The sequence below is a fragment of the Sminthopsis crassicaudata genome, chromosome 1 (genome assembly GCF_048593235.1).
Source record: "Sminthopsis crassicaudata isolate SCR6 chromosome 1, ASM4859323v1, whole genome shotgun sequence".
Lineage (NCBI taxonomy): Eukaryota > Metazoa > Chordata > Mammalia > Dasyuromorphia > Dasyuridae > Sminthopsis > Sminthopsis crassicaudata.
This window is the reverse complement of record NC_133617.1, coordinates 179,509,721-179,527,097: the sequence shown is the minus strand read 5'-3', so window position 1 is coordinate 179,527,097 and position 17,377 is coordinate 179,509,721. Positions and strand designations below refer to the sequence as shown.

The 17,377-nt window shown below is 34.0% G+C and overlaps 1 protein-coding gene across 13 annotated transcripts in view; it reads left to right on the top strand.

Annotated features, from left to right (window-relative positions):
* The window catches only part of ATXN1 (ataxin 1), a 504,682-nt gene that overhangs the window by 38,300 nt on the left and 449,005 nt on the right, over positions 1-17,377 (top strand). For 11 of the 13 annotated variants that reach the window (XM_074272282.1, XM_074272211.1, XM_074272284.1 and 8 more), the window contains one exon: positions 10,168-10,232. The gene's annotated coding sequence lies outside the window, so the exon portion shown is untranslated. Of the gene's footprint in view, positions 1-10,167; positions 10,233-12,193; positions 12,247-17,377 lie in introns of all 13 variants that reach the window. The other 2 variants (XM_074272265.1, XM_074272278.1) reach the window with 1 other exon arrangement.

The window sequence follows — 17,377 nt, the reverse complement described above, 5'->3', positions numbered from 1 at the left end:
GAAGGCCCTCGGACATTTACTAGATGTGTAATCTTGAGCAAGTTTCTCTATCTCATTTTCCTTATTTGTAAAATGAGGGAGGTGGGACTTGGTCTCTGAAATTCCTTTCATGTATGTGTGCATGTGAGTGTGTATGCATGCATATATGCAATATACATGCATAATGTATACACATATACATACAGATACTTTTCTCTCATGTTCTGAGGCAGCTAGCTAAAAGTATGCCCATCCATGTGGGTAGAAGAAAGTTTTGTAATTAATACTAACTTTATTGAAATCATAGATCCTGGTCTAAAACTGAGGAAGAATGTCCTGTCAGGAAAATTTTTCTATATGTTTCCCACTGGCAAACCCAAAAGAGATTCCATGCTTGCAATCCATACTTATAATTGACTTTATACATCTAAAATATTTTATAAGGTATGTTGATAATGACACTGCTCTGAGTGATCAAATGTTCTTTAATGGCAGTATATAGTACTTAGCAATTCTTATTCTTCACAGCTTAATTGAGCATGGATACTTTGTACAGTACTGAATCTTAACAGCCCATTTCTCCAGTGCTAACACAGATTTCTATGGGGGATTCCCTTGCCCTTTACTAACCTACTCTCTTGTTTGGCTGATGTATTTTCTAAGCACATCGTGTGGGGCTGTGACCTGCATCTCAGCTTGGATTTATGATCTTTGCTGGTCAGGCTCTGATGGCTGCCCAGCTTTGACAATTTCGAAAGAAAACTTAAAAAAATAAAGCTGCAATTTCTTTTCTGATTAAAATTAAAATTGCAACATACTAAACACAGAAGTTTCCTTTTAGGGGTCAAATTTACAAAAAAAGGAATTATGAACACAAAAATTTCCAGGGTTTGAGGTCATGCTTAACAGACAACTTTATTTCTTCTTATTATCTCTTTGGAGGAAAAGTCCCTTTTTTTTAGACTAGAAAAAATATTAGCATTCCATTGAAGCAATGCCTTATCTTGCTTGGAGGATACAGATCCATGTTTAACAAGGAGAGGGAGTAAGCAGAAGGGAAGAGAAGGTACTTAATAATTGTAATGCACTTAACACAGTGCTTGGCACATAGAAATTGTTATATAATTGCATAGCTTCATTAGTCAGTCCCTGAAGTCAGTCAGCCAGCCCCTGTCAATGACCAGATTTGAAAATTCCTAATATGGTTTAAAAAAAATAAAATTTCAACTCGAGTGGCAAGGGAAATGGGCCATCCAGGTATTTGGGTCACATTGTACATTTTAAATCTTTTTAGTCAAAACAATAAATCTTTGATTAATTAAAAAAACTAATAAAAATAAATGTCAGCTATATGGCTAACATTAATATAGTTTACTATGTGCCAGACACTATGCTAAGTACTCTACAATTATTTTCTTACTTAGAGAGGCAAGGATGTTAGACTAGATATTTTAAGACCTGAATTTAAATCCTTACCAATTATTAGTTATATACAATTATATTCAAGTCATTTAATTTCTCTCACCCTCAGCTTCCTCTTCTGAAAAATGGGAATTGCAATGATCTTGCAATACCTGTCACTGGATGAGGATGAAGTACAATATAAATTTTAGTTACAATATGGATTTGTGTGTATGGCATAGACCTCTGGGCCACTGCTATGCCATGTAATGTTGTAAATGTCCTTTCCTTACCACTAAGAGATCCTTCAGAACAGTTGCTAGGCAAAAGAATGTAGTTTAAAAATGTCTGAGTCAAAGCTATGCATCAGTATACCCCAGTTTTATAAACTCTGTGTGTGTGTGTGTGTGTGTGTGTGTGTGTGTGTGTGTGTGTGTGTGTGAGAGAGAGAGAGAGAGAGAGAGAGAGAGAGAGAGAGAGAGAGAGAGAGAGAGAGAGCCATTAGAACCCACTAATTTAAAAAAAATTAATTCAGATTTTTGATCTAGAACTTTTTATTTCAGTTTGGACTCTCTTTGGGGACATATCTTGAGTTGACTTTGTTTCATCTGAGCTAATTTAATCTGAAAATTGAATAGGTCTGAGCTGCTTCTCCATACCTTTTGTGTTGTCAGTAATTCATATATATTTTATTGGATCATTTTCCAGACTTTTTTGCTTTGTAGTTCATGTTTTTCTATAGATGCCCTGTTTCCTTAAGAAATCTGTCATTAACAAATTAATAATCACTCATCTGGAGTGAAAACATGTAATACTAGCTACTAATAGTAGCAGCTACTACTAGAGGTTATGAAGAACTAAATAAACATTGAAAATACAAAGAAGTACATCTTGATGTAAGAAAGTCTCTGGAGAACCAAGCAATGACTGAATTGTAGCATTGTTCCTTCTCAAATTTGGCTGGATAATAAAGTAAGGCTATGGAACAATTTTTATCATTTCCATTCCATAGACAGAAATCTTTCTCTTTTGACAAGACATCTTCAAAAAATAATAAATCCTTCAGTTAGAAGATATGGTTTATAAAACTGGGGTGATTGATGCATAGCTTTGATTTGGACATTTTAAAACTTCATTCTTTTGCCTAGCAACTATTCTGAATGATCTCTTAGTGATGAGGAAAGAGCATTTACAACATTACACGATATAACAGTGGCCCAAAGGTCCATGCCATTAGTTTTTTTGTTTGTTTTGCTTTTCAGCTCTGCCAGTAGCCTGTTGCCCAAGTTTTGTTTAGGAAAGTTTTTCCCCCATCATAATTTCTACATTTCAGCTAAGATTAAATTGGAGGAGTTAAAATTAAGATACAAAAGATATTCTTTTCATAACCCACTGTTGTCAACCATACCTCTCTCTGGAAAACAATACCCTCAAGTAGATGTACAATCTTTGGCTTCTGGCTGATTGTGTTCACTTGATGGATAATCTCCAAGGAATTCTGGGAGAACTGACTTCAGCCAGCAAGGATGGATGGTATAGAAATGAGAGCAATTACCCCTATTTTATTAACTTGCTCTATTGTTAAAATAATTTTAAGTATGTTGAAAGATGTTTTGAAAATTGGGGGCAGTCTACTCCTTGGATTGCTTTTCCTTGTAGCAGGTGGAGAGTTGGAAGCTCAGAGGACGGAAAAGATTTATCTCCCAGGTTGTGGCATAATTATGGAGCATGCAATAGAATTTTGGATTCAGTAGTTACTTTGCCATCCTGCCAGAGTTTTGGCTTGTCTCCCATACTAGAGAGGCACTCTAAGCTTTTCTACAAGTTTAGATTTCATGAATTTTCTTTAGGATAATACAGAGGAATCCATCCTTGCCATTATTTTTCTATTTCATTTTAGCAGAGTTTCTTTGAGGCTTATTCTATTCCCTGTCTAAATTAAAAGAGGATAACTTTCCTTTTATAATTTGAAAGATTCTGTGCTTTTCCGAGGAACAACTAGGTGGTAACAATGGACAGGACACTGAGCTTGGAATCAGGAAGACTCATGTTCATGAGTCCAAACTTGAACTCAAGACATTTACTAACTGTATGGCCCTAGGCAAGTCACTTAACCCTGTTTGCCCCAGTTTCTCATCTGTAAAAAGAGATGGAGAAGGAAATGACAAAACATTCCAATTTCTTTACTAAGAAAACCCTCCATGGAGTCTGAAACAAGTGAACAACAACAAAAGCCTTTTCTTATCTGCCTGTAATAAATAATTTACAAAAACTTTGAATCTAAAGAGAATGATTTAAGATAAATGTGGATTTTTATTTTGTTAATATGGGAAACACTAAAGAACTTTGAGAGGCAGACCTGTGGGGGAGGAAGGAATTTGTGACCAAAGAAGAACTAGAGAACATTATTGATCACAAAATTGGAAATTTTGATTATATCAAATTGTTTATACAAACAAAATGAATGCAGACAAGATTAGAAGGGAAGCAATAAACTGGGAAAACATTTTTGCACTCAAAGGTTCTGATAAAGGCCTCATTTCCAAAATGTATAGAGAATTGATTCTAATTTATAAAAAATCAAGTCACTCTCCAATTGACAAATGGTCAAAGGATATGAACAGACAATTTTTAGATAAAGAAATTGAAACTATTTATAGTCATATGAAAAGATGCTTCAAAGCATTATTGATCAGAGAAATGCAAATTAAGACAACTCTGAGATACCACTACACACTTCTCAGATTGGCTAAGATGAGAGGAAAAGATAATGATGAATGTTGGAGGGGCTGTGGGAAAACTGGGATACTGATACATTGTTAGTAGAGATGTGAATGCATCCAACTATTCTGGAGAGCAATTTGGAACTATGCTCAAAAAGTTATCAAACTGTTCATACCCTTTGACTCAGCAGTGTTACTATTGGGCTTATATCCCAAAGAGATCTTAAAGAAGGGAAAGGGACCTGTATGTGCAATGTTTGTGGAAGCCCTCTTTGTAGTGGCTAGAAAATGGAAATTGAATGGATGCCCATCAATTGGAAAATGGCTGAATAAATTGTGGTATATGAATATTATGGAATATTATTGTTCTGTAAGAAATGACCAACAGGATGATTTCAGGAAGACCTAGAGAGGCTTACATCAACTGATGCTGAGTGAAAGGAGCAGAATCAGGAGATCATTATACATTTCAACAACAATACTATATGATGATCAATTTCGATGGACATGTCCCTCTTCAACAATGAGATGAACCAAATCAGTTCCAATTGTTCAGTAATGAAGAGAACCAACTACACCTAGCAAAAGAACTATGGGAAATGAGTGTGGACCACAACATAGAATTTCTATTCCTTCTGTTATTGTCCAATTGTATTTTTGTTTTCCTTCTCAGGTTATTTTTACCTTATTTCTAGATCCAATTTTTCTTGTGCAGCAAGATAACTGTATAAATATGTATGTATGTGTGTGTATACACACACACACACACACACAAACACACATATATATATATGTATACATATATATATATATATATATATTGCATTTAACATGTACTTTAACATATTAAACATGTATTGGTCTACCTGCCATCTAGGGGAAGGGATGGGGGGGAAGGAGAGGAAAACTTTTGCAAGAGTCAATGTTGAAAAATTATCCAGGCATATGTTTTGTAAATAAAAAGCCATAATAAAACAAGAACTTTGAGAGGTACTTCAAACATGATGACTTTGCATCTAAGAGTTTTATCTTCTAAATTGAAGTTGTCCTGTTTGAAACTAAGCCATGAAAGGTCTTTACTCCTTCAAAACTTTCACAAGAGCCAATATTGTTTTTGTCATGTTTTCAGTAGAATATGGAGGAATACAGATATGGAGATAAATAACATGTTAAACAGAAATAATCAACTTATGTTAAATATTTGTTCAAATTGTTTGGCTGAGGGGATATTTTTAATGGCTTTTAGATTTAGCAATTAAGGAAGTCACATGGCCTAAGTCAAATTTTCTTCTAAGTAAAGAAGTCCACTATGTTATTAATTTAAAAAACACATACCAAGAAGTTAAAATTGTGTAATTATCTTAATACGAAGAGCCTCTTTTCTGACTAAACATTGGATCCTGTTCTGTTGAATGTAGGGAATCTGGCCAGGCAAGCTTTAGGAAACTTAGCCTACGCAGGGGAATTTGTTAGATTTCTAAATAAAAGGTTTAGTTAAATGGGCAATGTGTAGCATGCTGTGTGGCTAAAAATGTGCATTGGTGTCTCTTCTTTTGGTATGTCTCTTAAGTATAATTGTCTCTCACTTCAAACTGTAGAAACAATCCTAAAAAGTTATATGTAAAATTAATTTTTGCAAATCAAATTATTTTTGAAAGATTAAGATTAATTTTGAAAGATTGAAATAAGGAAACTCCATTTTAAAAATAAATTCTTTGTGTGGTCATTTTATAAAGCATAGAGTCCTTTAATCTGGGTATCTTGTGATTTTTGAACAGGAAAAGATAAAAATGATTGTATTTTAAAAAATCATTTTCTTTCCCTTTAAAAATAATCACAAATAATATGGTCTTAACATTTTAAGTTGTTTTAGTTCCTGGAACATGCTAATAATTAAAATGTTCAATTACATAATGTTTTTCTTTAACAGCAGACTGACATACATGGAACATTAAATGTCTCAAGCATCTGAAGCATAGCTTAGAAAGATTATTCAAAGCTACCTCGAACATTATGTAAAACAGCTATACTTTTGATTACTAGACTTGCCATATTAAAATAACTAAATAGTCATATGGATGGACATGTATGTGTGCCTTCTCTGATGTAAGAAAAATTTTTGTATCATTCTTTTTCCTTATTGGTTTAGAAGATGCCATTTTTATATATAAAATCATCCTGTATGAATGGAGATTATGGGAAAGCAGCTGGAAAAGCCAAATGGCCATAGCTCCAACATGTCAAATATACCAAAGTTGCTACAGATGCCAAGTGACAAAATATTAATTTTTATTGTAGTAACCATTGATAGTGTTTGGCAAAGCTGATATAGAATTGAATTCGATTACAGTTATGACTCAAAATGCTTTCATAATATGAGATATTTTCACTGCATGTAATTTTAGCTTTTTCCCATGTCACTGTGCTTTCTTTCAGCAGAAGAAAAAGGGCCAAGAAAAGCGGTAGTTTTAGTGACTCCCTTTTCAGAATCAGTTTTGCAGACAAAATGGGAAAGCCTCTCATTTGTTCTTAGCACATATTCTGCAAGTGCTTCCTTGTGCTTTTCCAAATCTAGACTTTTTTTTAAAAAATGCATTTTTTTTCTTAGGCATTTTCAGCACCTGCATTGAGTAGTGTTGGGAAGTGGTCTTTGAGTTAGTGAAAAGCAAAACAGCTTATGTACTTGTTTTAGTAGATTCAAATATGGCTCTTGTTCTACTTTTTTTTTTTTTTTTTTGTAAATTTTCAAATATTTCCCATTGTTTAACTTCTAATCCTTTTATGCATTTATAGAATGAGATTAATACATGTACATTCTATTGCTTATTCACTAACACCCAGCTGTAATATATCATTTTGGAGAACTATAGAGCATTTGTTGAAAATTTGCAAATTTCTTTCATTTCCTCAATCTTGCTCTCATGGTATCATAATAGGTGAGATGATATTTTGAGTAGGGAGTCTGATGGCATATGTTAAAAAGGGATAGAGGAAAGGAGCATTTGTCAGAGAGAGGAAAATGCCTTGGATGAACAATTCTACAAGTATAAGAAAGCTGTTTAGAATTTTCCATAAAATTCCATAAGTTCTTCCCCATATTTCCATATAATCCTTAAAATAATAACCTGGAAATATAGTAAAGAAACAGAAAGTCTACAAAGAGAACTAACAAATGACTAAGATAATGCAATAAGTATTAAACTCAGTCAAGAGGGTTTGGATTAGAGTCCCATCTCTGACCTTCACTAGTTTTATGATCTTTTTGTTGTTATTGAGTCATTTTTGGTCATGTTTAGCTGTTTGTGACCCTTTTGGGTTTTCTTGGCAAAGATACTGGAGCAGTTTGCCATTTTCCTCTTCAGTTAATTTTCTATCAGGAAACTGAGGCAAACAGAATTAAGTGACTTGCTCAAATGGGCAGCAAGTATTTGAGGCTCAACTTGAATTTAGGAAGATGAGTCATCCTGACTCCAGGCTCAGCACTCTATCCACTGCACTATTTAATTGCTTCAACTGTGCTCTTGATTAAATCATTTAACTTCTCTGGACCTCAAGTTTCTTGTATAAAAAGAGGGAATTGAACTGGAGCATCTCTAAGGGCTTAGCTCTGATACTATATGAAGCTATAAATACCATGGTATGGATGATATCTTAGCAGTATGGTTGCAATGCATATAAATATGGTCACTAACTCATTTAAGCTTAACTCCCCTTAGTAATTGATACAATTTATGAATTGATTGGTGGGACAAATCAATCACAATACTTCTATCCATCTCTTACTTGAGAATCTTCATAAGTTGCTGGATAGATATGTTAAATGCTTAGTCTTTTTGCACCCATAATAGAAGCCTTCCCCTAATAGGATGAATGTACCCGAGTTGATATTCCACTCTAATGACTTTCAAGGACCCAGGGCCATGTCAAGGACAGTATGGAACTCCAAAGAATGATTTCAATGGATTTCACTTTGAAGCGCTCAAAAGTAATGGTGTAAGACTTTCAGTATTGAATTCTGATGTGAACCTCTTGCTTTCCCCTAATATTTAGACACTGCTTTGCATGCAAGTCTCTTGACTCCTCATATAGTGAGTGCTCTTGCACCACACCAAGTTAGCAATCAATTCTATATCACTGGGGAAATGAATAAGGACCAAGTGAAGTTGATGACTGCTGACTCCCTTTGTGTATTGTTTTGTCAGGAAGTTTGTAAGTGAGGAACTTTCAGAGATTTGGGAATAGGAGGGCTGTGGGGAAGACTGATAACTTGCTAGGGCTAAAAAGTATCAACCACAGTACTATAGTAATAAAATGGAAATTAGTAATAGTTCTTTTAAGTGAAGAATGACCCCCCCAAAAGGTTAAATCATTAAAAATAAAATAAATTTAGATAGCAAATGGTTTTATGCTTAACTTACTGAAGAAAACATCAGATTAATTTCTCTAATAGTAATATTAAGACAGTAGCTATTATAATTTTGGAGGAAGAAGAGAACAAGAATGGCAGGAAAACAGAAAATTCCTGATTTCTGAGTAAATATTGCATTAGTTTCTTAAGTGCTTATATTTGTCTTTCAAGGATCACTAACTTCTTTGGATGCTATCCTGTGTGGCCATACAAGTAGAAGGCCAAGAATTTGAGGCAGGCAGGACGTTGAATAATGAGAGAATACTAGACAGTTTTTGGTGACATAGAGGTTTTTTTATCTTGCTGTGAAATTCTAATTCTCTCACATTGTGTGTAGTGAATTCCCAGATTGGGTGGAGAAACATTAATTTCTAAATGGATTGGACTGGATATCATTGGCGATATCACCTCATTCCCTAACTATGCCTTTATACAGAACATGGAGAAGGGATTTACTGAAAGCAAAAATATAATGGAACCAATCTGTAGAGGCCCTTATGTGGCTATCTATATAATGTGATTATTTCATATCAGTTAGTCAATAAGCAATTATTAAGGGTTTATTATATTTCAAACACTATGTTTAATAAGGACATTCAAAGAAAGGCAAAAACAATTCTTACTTTCAGGGAGTTCTGTCCAATTTTTAAGCAACTATATACATACAAACAGACAAACAAATACAAACATTCTCATTCTCTCTCTCTCTCTCTCTCTCTCTCTCTCTCTCTCTCTCTCTCTCTCTCTCTCTCTCTCTCTCTCTCTCTCTCTCCTCCCTCCCTCCCTCCCTCCTTCCCTCCCCTAAGCTATGAGAAAAGATTTGGTTGGTGGACATGTTTCCTGAGTTTCATTAAGTATCGGGTTTTTTGAGAAAAGAGGGTATTTTACTTTGAGGGGAAGAGAACTAATATTTAGGGACTCCTGAATCAGTTTTTTCCACTTTTCTAGACATATTGAGATGTCAGGTTTTTCTTCCTTTTCCTTGCCAATTTTCAGTAAAGAAGATAAAAAGTTAGTAACCATGTGAAAAAGGAAGGAAGTGTGTGTGTGTGTGTGTGTGTGTGTGTGTGTGTGTGTGTGTGTATGTGTTACATGCTTTGTGGTGTCCCCACATGTGGATGCCCCAAGAAGGGCATCTTCCTTATGTTCTTTTTACCCATATGTCCAAATTCATTCAAAATGTCTAATATGCCATGGCAAAAAACAAAACAAAACAAAAATAATCCTTCTGCTGCGATCTCCAGTATCATTAAAAAAAAAATTGTGGTGTTTTGAACAGAATAGAAACTTGAACTTTAACCAGAAAAGCCATAGTAGCTTTAAGAACTCAAAAGACAACTTGAGTAGTTGTGGTCATGTGAAATTCTAACTACTTAGTGAGATTCTTATCAGTAAATGTAGAATCAAGCCTAATTAAGGGAGCTATTCTATATACTATTAACACACAGGACTCTTTTGATCAATTTTTTGTAATAGGCCAATGTTTTCTTTCTGATTGTTCATTCTTAACTTTACAATTACTTGGTAGATTTGGCTGATGATTTTTCTATTACAATATTACATGCTTTCTTAAAGTTATGGTCATGTGTTATTCTATATGCATAATACATTTGAATGCACTAATCAATAATTGTTTCCTTTGACATTTTTTGACAGGGCATTAATATGTTTAGCAGTCTATCATGAAGGCAAAATGGGATCTATCAGTCTGTGAAAGCAAGGTAAAGTGATTGTCTCTTTCTGTTTTCTTAAAGTATATAAAATATGCATATTTATCTTGACCGGGGAATTTTCCTAATGTCATAATGCTGGTGATGATGCATAATAAAAATAGCAGAGAGCGAATGAAAACAGATGACTTTAGACAATTGACACCGTCTGCTAAGGAGCATTTGCCTTGTGTATTCATTTGAGTCATTAAATTTCTTGTTAACTGGGTTTGATGGCATGTAGTGATCAGTGACACCAAACAATCTAGAATAATTAAAGTAGAAAAAGTGATTTTTAACCACTTAACCATTTACCATTTCTCTATTATTTCTTCCATTTGGATATTTCATATGAAATCCTGAGCATGAATGCAAAAACATATAAACTCATATGTTCAGATTTTTATTCACACATATAAAAGACTATGATAATTGAGGTTGATACAGCTGCAGAAAACAGCAGGGGGAAAATGTTCTTTCTTACTAAAATAGTTATATTAAAATTCTTGGCAGCTTTCTTGGTCCTGCTATGGCTGTTGGTTTACATTTTGATAATTTACCAAAGAGTGCATAATATTTAATTCCTAGTAGAGTTTTGTAGTAGAATTGAGCAGCTCTAATAAAACAGCTCAAATATAAAAATAAAAGCACTTCCTCTAGAACTTGCAGCTCAAAAATTCCCACTATTTGTTTCTGGGTATGAGCATGACCTGAAGGTTAGAAACTTTGGGAAGGAAGAGCTGACAGGAAAGGAGATGCTTCACATTCCTGTTTCATTTGTAGTTTGGTTTTTCCTTCCTTAAAGAGGTATTTGGCTTTGCATAATACTAGTATGGTTGGGAAGACAGTTAGTAAACTTCTGATGCCCTCTTTCTCATTTCCTTTCAGTAATTTTAATAAATAAAATTCATTGTTTTGTTCATAGGCAAAATTTTTTCTGAGTGCTGAGCAACTGCTGCTCATTAACAGTAGGGGAAAAACTGCTGTCAATTTTTTGAAAGTCTCTAATATCCCTTTTTCCCCACTCAGAAGGAATTGTCATCATAAAGATTTTGTTGTCCAAAGTAGTACTTCATAGTACTGGGATCAGGGCATATTTGATTTTCTGTTCATAATTTCTTTGCACTGGTTTTCAAGCTGCTGAATGGAGAAGCTAGAACAATGCTCCTCTTTTGTCTGTATTTGAGAAGTTAGCTTAATACAAAGTTAAGAACTTTGTCTTTTATCCCTAGGGGAGATTGGGCTTAGTTCTATCATTGTCTAAATAAATCCCTAGGAGAATTTGGTTTCTTAAAATACATTGGTTGCTATACTTGGACTAACACTATTAGGTAAGGTCATGAAGAGATGTGAAGATCTCTGTGTGTGTGTGTGTGTGTGTGTGTGTGTGTGTGTGTGTGTGTGTGTGTGTTGAGTATCAGAAGAGTTAGAGTCTTGCTGAGCTTTAATTGCCTTTCTGGAACATGGACTAGAATTTCTAAAGAACCTCAGAGAGCCCTTATTTCAACTTCTCCTATTCCTAGCCCTATTCTGAATTTATAGATGGGGAAACTGAGGCATAGATTTATGACATTTCAGAGGTTACATAATTAATCTTAAGAGTAGAGGCTTTGATATGGGTCTCCTGATTCCAAGTTCTATGCTTTCAGTAACCACATATTGACATTCTAGAGATTTGTGATTCTCATAGATGGCAGATGTTAAGCTTTGTTGGCTAATGGAAACATGACTTTGTTGGGTTTTGTTTCCCAAACTGAGTTTTCCAATTAAATATATAGCTGATAGATAGGTAGTCACAGTACTTAAACATTTTTGGGGAAGTAACAGCATTATCTCCTACAATGAGGTGACTAGTCACCAGATGCTGTTATGCTGTTGTTTCAATCATGTCCAAGTCTTCATAACCAAGTTGGGGTTTTCTTGGCAAAGATATTGAAATGGTTTTCCATTTTCTTTTCCAATTCACTTTATAGATGAGGAAACTGAGGCAAAGAGAGCTAAATGATTTTTCAGGTGCGCACAACTAGTAAGTATCTGAGGTAAAATTTGAATTCAGGTAAAGATATTAAAGTAATTTGCCACTTTCTTTTGCAACACATTTTATAGATGAGGAAACTGAAGCAAAGAGAGCTAAGTAATTTGTCAGGGGCACACAGCTAGTAAATATATGAGGTAAAATTTGATGTCATGTCTCCTTGATTCCAGGCCTGATGCACTGTACCACCTAACTGCCCAGACACTAAATGAGGGGTATAGTCTAGTGAATTCCAGACCCAGTGTTCCCCTGGCATGCTCTTTCATGTGGGGGAGGATATAGAAACTTAAGCTAATGATTTAATATCTAGGTTTATTTACTATGCATTTCCTTATGAGGTTTAGAATCTTGAAGCTTGTTTATTAAAGTATCCTCTTAGGAAAAATTTCATTATTGATATCCATTTCATTAATGATTCTTGTTTGCAAATGCTGAAATTAGAGTATTTAGATAGTAAATGACCATTATTGTCTCCAAAAGTAGTTAATTCAGCTGTATAGTTTGAAATGGGTACATGTTAGAGGGCTTAAAAGACAGCAACTGAAGGTTGCAAAGTTGTTTACTTTTCTTGGATGCTTCTATTGGATTGTATTTGGCTATAGTCAGTCACTTTAATCCCCTAAACCTAGTGATAGGGGGATTAAGAATGATGGGGAATTGGGCAGGATTGAACTGGTAGTAATAAATTCATATAGGCTTTGAACCTATAATGAAACCTAAAATGGCATCTAGTCCAAACCTTTCATTTTTCATATGAGGAAACTAAGAACCACAGAAGTCAAATGTCTTAACTTAAAGCCATCTAGACAGGAAGTAAGTAGCCCATATACACAGGAAGTAAGGGTGAAATTTGAATTAGGTCCTTGGATTTCAAGTTGAGTGTATCCTTTATTATAACATACTTCTAGGGCCACTTGAATTTTGTATGACTGCTTACATTTTGATGACTTCTTTATAAGTTGACATGAGGCAAAATTAGAATTATAACGTATAAGCTGGTTACATACCTCATTTTAGTCTATAAATAGTTTAAACTTTGATACTTAGCTTTTCACTTTCAAAAGCAAAAAAAGTATATTAAATCTCCATCTCAGACAGATAGTAAGAAAACTGAATGGGGGAGTCAAGAGACCTGTATTCTAATCCCAGATCTGATAACAATTAGTTGTGTGATCATGGGCATGCTGTATCCTCTCTGGAGTTAGAGCTCAGTTTCTTTTATAAAACAAGAATTAAATAATCTTTGAGATCCTAATAGTAAGATTTTATTCTGTTTTTGTTGGCTGGTAGAGGGCAATCATACTGTGTAGAGAATGAGTGCATATGACTTTGAACATTGCCTCAACTTTAATTGATATTAGCAAATCATATTCACCCTGTAGTCCTGTATTAACTGGAATTTAGAAAACAGTTTTATGGAGGAATACACAGTCATATACATTTTTACCCATAAGAGTGTGTTATCCTTTTGTTCCCTTTTCTTTAAAAAAAAATTAGTGAGTAAGCTAATTGTATAGGAAAGTCTCAGAAATATGTTCCTGTAAAAATAGGATTTCTGAATTGAAATAGAGGAAGCAATTCTGATCAGCATGATCTTGTTGAAATTTGTTCATATAGTTACATAGTTTCCCCTAGAAATACAATTGAGATGAAATGCAAAATTTAATATGAACACTTTTTTGCTTCTTATATAGGATTAATTTTTCCCATGAGGAGAAGAATTCAGATGATTCAGAGAGGAAGAGTTGGGATTAATTGCTTCATCAACCATGCATATGAGTCATCTTTCAATTGTCTCATTAATCTAAGTGAAAAGAGAAAAAAAGTTATTTAGTTCCTGGGGCAAGGTTGATCTTCAACAGACTAGTATAACATTTAGAAAGGTTTGTGGTCATATTTTCATTCATTCACTAAGGAAATGAATAGACTAAAAAAAACCTCATCACACAACTTTGTGTGAGTAGAAGCATAAATGGCAAATTTCACTTACCTTGTGACTGTAATGGCATGCCTGATGTCATAGGTGGGATGTTGACAGAAAAGAAAAGATTTCTTCATAAGGATGAAAAGTAAAAAAGAAAAAGTATTTTTCTTCACTGGATTCTTTTTTATCTACTCTTAATTTGATTAACTAGGTAGGAGGTAGTTGGAGCAAAATAAAGCAAATGCTACTCTAGATTTCTCCTCAACACTCCTCTCAGTTTAGCTGAGTAATTTGCTAACCAGTAGATGAAGGAGAGCCATTTGATTGTGTCTTTCTTTTTTTGCACTCCCCACAATTTCCATTGAATCTTTTAAGTGTTCATTTTCTCTTAGATTTGAAGTAGGTTGGAAACTCTCCCCTGGCAACTAATACGGTAACTAAGGGAGTCCATCCCCAGTCTTTCATCACTATTCACAGTTCAGTCTTGGGGGTTGAAGGTGTGAGTGGAAGAATTTTTTTTATTATTATTTTGGTTCTTAATTCAGGTCTGTGATTTAAAATGGGTAGATTAATGTACCAAATCTCCACTTCAGATAGATTGGCAAAGTGAATGAGGAGTCAAGAGACATGTATTCTAATCCCAGGTCTGATAATAACTAGCTGTGTACCCATGGGCATGTTGTTTTCTCTCTGGAAGTTAGAACTGTTTCCCCATCTGTAAAACAAAGAGTTTGAATTAAATTATCTTTGAGATCCGAACAGTAGGATGGACCCTCTTTCTATTGATGCCAATCAGCAAACTCCTCTAAAATATTTAGGTTTAGATAATTGTCCTGGGCATTAAGAAGCTAACTGACTTGCCCATTCATGTTCATAAAGGTGGAGTATGTCAGAACTTGAACTTGAGGCCAAACTTCTTTCTATTAAGTCATATTGCTTCTCTGGTAACAGGAGAGAGTGATAGAGAGAAGAGAGATCTATATATGTATAAATGTGTGTATAGATATATATGTATGTTCATATACATATATACAATTTATGTAAATATGCACATACACACATATCCTCTTAGTAAATAGAAGTTTAAATTTCCTCCAAGACTAGAAATTCCCAGGTAGATGAAGGCAAAAACAAAACACAAGCAAGTCCACATTAGTCAATGGTATTAGTACTTTTTTAAAAAACTCTTTAACAAGAAAATCCAAAATTAGAACCTAACCCTTAGTAATTATGCTCTGAACCTAAATTTATTACCCTTTCATAAATCACAGAATTTCATAGTTTTTCCTATTATTTTATTTAAGCCTCACAGTACTTTATAAAAGATTCATTTTCATTATCCCCATTTTTTCTTGATTTTTTTCTTGATTTTTCTTGATATGTCAACTGACACAGTTTAAGGCACTTAACACAGATCACCATAAATTACATAGAAGGGTGAAGAACTGACCCTATTTGTTTTACCTGTATTTGATTATTTGCTGCCTGAGGAAGAGGGAGGGGGTAGAGAGGGCGAAAAATTTGGAACACAGTTTTGCAAGGGTAAATGTTGAAAATATCTTTGTTTGTATTTTGAAAAATAAAAGGTTATTATTATTATTATTATTATTATTATTATTATTATTATTATTATTATTATTATTGTTATTATTAAATTTTGATCCTATCAAGAATTTTTTATTAAATAATATATTTTACAAATTACTATTTTTTCATTTCAACATGGGAACCATGAAACTGCAGTTGAGTAGAAAGTGTTGAAAGGCTGGAAAAGATTGAGGGCCTGTTGACTTATTGAACAGGAAGTCATCCTGATATAACCATTAACAATTTGTCTTCTTTAAGTATCTTTTTAATATGTTATATAATATATATTTTATTTATGTGATCTTTTTAATATGTTATATTATGTTCCTTAAATAATATTTTAATCTGAAAAGTTGAATATTGGAGAGCAGTGCATTAGCATTGTTTATATAATAATTTTTTTCTTGCTAGATTACTGGACTATCCTACCTTTTACCTGGAGAGATAAAGAAAAAGTGTTTTCTCATAATCCTTAACATGCATATTTTCTAAGAGCCTGCAATTTTTTTTCTTTGAAAATGGAAGGTCAGACAACTGTTGATCCCACAGAATGATAAAAGTAACTAAAAGCTAAATCATCTTTTTAAGATAATTTAACTTTTAAAAATACAGATAATTCACTATTTCTTTTCAAAGGGGGAAGCAGTTGCATAGAGTATCTAAATTGGCATCCATTTTTGTTTTGTTTTGTTTTGATTGGAATATACCATTTTTCTGACAGATTTTTACCTTCCTTAATTATGCTTAGCTTACACTAATTTAAAAGGAGTTTGTATTTCATGAGTGAACACCAACTGGGTAGTAGGGAGATGGGAGGAGGTGACTCAGATTGTCCTGGATGGTTTGGGCAGAATCTTGCTTGAGATTCAAGATTTTCAGCACATGATCCTCAAAAGCTGGTCTTAATTGGTGGGGGGGAGAAGATGGAAGCAGAGGTAAGGCATGCAATTAAAAGCATTTGGGGGAGTTATTAATTAGTGTAATTTTTCTGGTTGATCCATCATGAAATATTTCTTAGCACAAGTACTCTCTCTGTCTCTGCCTGTATTCCACTTTGAGCAAATACAAAAAGAAAAGGTATTAGATATAACTGTTGGATTTGGAAGAGCTTTTTCTTTCCTTTTTTCTTTTTTTTTGTCCTTTTATGGTCTTCAACTACTGTTTTTCTGGCTGATGGTCCATTCAGCATCACCATTGTGAGATGGTGCAATGGTAATGACATATAATATGGCTGGGTCATAGTTTGCTCTGTGGTTATATACTTTTTCTTTCTTAAGATATCCTGTTCCTTTCATTTTCAAATAGCATTGCATTTGTGGTTAGGTTGGATGTTGGCAGAGAGAGATGACAAACTTAGGTAGTAATACCTGAAAAGTGACTGCTCAAAGAAACCACTCTGGTAGTTTGGAGCTGGACTTTTGGGATTGGAGCCAGTGATCCAGAAAAATAAAATCATAGAGCTAGAATTAAAAGGAAATCTTGAGATCTTTTAGTTCAATCCATTCATCATCTAAAGTAACCAACTAACTGAGGCCCAGAAAAGGGAAGGGACTCATTCAGATGTGAATAACTAAGGCACACTTGCCTTTTGGATTTGCCAGTGAATAGAAA